General features: G+C 42.7%; 1 long non-coding RNA gene across 1 annotated transcript in view; it reads right to left on the reverse strand.

Annotated features, from left to right (window-relative positions):
• LOC111088183 overlaps positions 1-2,397 on the reverse strand; it is a 6,684-nt gene extending 4,287 nt beyond the window's left edge. Inside the window, exon 1 of the long non-coding RNA XR_002612782.1 lies at positions 2,364-2,397. This is a non-coding gene — a long non-coding RNA (uncharacterized LOC111088183). The remainder of the gene's footprint in view (positions 1-2,363) is intronic.

Consider the following 2,397-nt stretch of genomic DNA (forward strand, 5'->3'; position numbering starts at 1 on the left):
CCCTTATTGGAATTGCAAGATTCCAACATGTCTCTCATGCAAATCATTATGCATCATCTCCTCACCAATAGGAGCATGACATGCTCACGTGACTCCCTCTACACTCCTCTACCAAACTATCACTTCGAAGTTTGGCAGAAGATGTCAGATCCAGAGAAATGTGGGGAGGAAGGGTGGGAATTGTGAGAAGAGGTATCTATTGGAAATACATTTTCAGTATAGGAAAATTATAACTTCCGACACAGTACTAACCTCTTCTTACAAGATTAGCATCTGAAGTATACTCATGGAAATGAGAGATTAAGATCTGAAGAGGAGAACTGCACCACATCTCAGCCAGGTATACTCTTCACCCAACTGTATAATGTGTAAGATATAAGGGTGGAAAATAAGAGGAGCACATCCGAGTGGGAGAGAATGTGGCAGGAAAGTAATCCTAACCATAGAAATATACTGTACCTCAATCCCAAAATGAGAAAGGTGGCTTAAACAGAGGATACATCCCTAGGTTTGGAGTGGCTAGGGCATGGCAGACAGTACTCAGTAAGTCAACTACATCTAAAAGGAGCCCACAGGGTACTGACATTTGCACAAGGGTAGGATGAGGATCATACCATCTTCACATCAAACCCAAGAACAGGGGATTGAGAACCACTCCAATTCCCAGTTATGACACGAGTATTAGCTGTGAGTTATCGATCCGGGAACTTGACATCTGGTATTGAAAGGATGTCTATCGCATGCAATCAACTCCCCCAACCGTGAAACAGGCTGGGACCATCCAAATGGCAAAAAATTCCTGTAAGAATAAAGGATGAGGGATAGCCAGGGACAGAAGTGGAACAATCCCACATACCACCGCTGTGACCGTGATATGATGGAGATAATGGGAGATGAACGTACTGGGTGTGGTCCACATGTTGGAATGCAGAATTTCTTCCACTGGACAACAAAGATGAGAAGCAAGGGAAAAAGTGAGGTGTCGGATCTGATGGGAGAACACCAAGAACAAATTCCGGGAGGAATAAGCCAATCAAACCAAAAGACAGACCCAATTGGTAGGGACAGAAGGTGAAAGATCATGAAGGGAGGACGACTGCCAGGGGATAAAGAGTGTACCCTGTAAGAAAGCAGTATGGGCAATATAACAACAAAGAGCCCTGACTGGGCACAGTAGCCTATCTGGATCCAGTCAAGGGAAATGGAATAGGAGAAAGGGAGGAACCACATTCCCAAGCTGCCGGGGTCTTCGAGAGAAAGGAAAAGATAGGTAGGGTGATAAAGGGTATGTGAAACGTCAATGGCAAACAAATCAGACTGTCAACGTCCACAGGCTAAGAGAAGAAAATATGTTTCAAGGGAATGATGAAACATGGAACACAAAGAAAGTGGTTCAAACAGAGGTAAAGTAAGGGAATGGAGGAACACATGAGCATGGTAAGGACAGGGGAAGTAAAAACTCCACAGTATCGGAAAAAACAAAAGGTACGTGTAACTAAGTGTTGGAGACATCTATTTTGGTCATCCACAACCCCAGATAAAACTCCCATCTCAGAGTAAGAAAAGACTCCATGGGGAACCTGGGTAGTGAAACGAACCAGCTGAGGCCAGATACATTGATTACCAGCCACCAATCCCCAGTTTTCTTGGGGACAACAAAAAGGTAGGATTAAAAACCCAAGGAAGGAAATGGGGTAAGAAGAGACAGGACGTGGGGAAAAAAACTGGACAATGAATCCTTCTGACAGAACCTGAAGCACCCATTGATCGCTAGCAAAGGAATGCCAGCAATGACGAAACTCAAACAGCCAAGCTTCCACTGGACCAGAACCCCCTGGGTAGTCACAGGTACTGGTGACAGGAGTGTTTCGGAATTCATTGCACAGAAAGGTACACCAAATTCAAGTGCAAAAAATAAGGTGACTAGAATTAACTAATAAATACTAATAGAAGAAACAGGCTGAATGAAAGCAAATTAATTTAAAAAACAACCACTTCGTGAGGAAACAAAGTTGAATGTGAAGCATTAAACAAACAAAAAGTAGTCTGAACAAAAGCTCTGCCAAGTGAGAAGTGATAGCTTAGTATAGGTTGTCACATGAGCATGTCATACTCCTATTTGGTGAGGAGGTGATGCATGATGATTTGCATGAGAGACATGTTGGAATCTTGCAATTCCACTAGGGAGGAGGGGAAGGCTTGTGGTATGCATAAAGAAAAAGTTTGCATATAGAGAGCAGCACTGAACAAAAATAGCTAATCTTGTGAGAGGAGGTATGAACCGTGTCAAAAAAATTAATTTTAACCTGTCCCAAAAATTTCTCAAATTCTGACAAATTTAGGAAACTACTTTGATGACTAACCATTCGACTTTTCTCAAAAGTGTCTTTCTGAGCC

This window comes from Limulus polyphemus, unplaced genomic scaffold, assembly GCF_000517525.1.
Source record: "Limulus polyphemus unplaced genomic scaffold, Limulus_polyphemus-2.1.2 Scaffold3268, whole genome shotgun sequence".
Taxonomy (NCBI): Eukaryota; Metazoa; Arthropoda; class Merostomata; order Xiphosura; family Limulidae; genus Limulus; species Limulus polyphemus.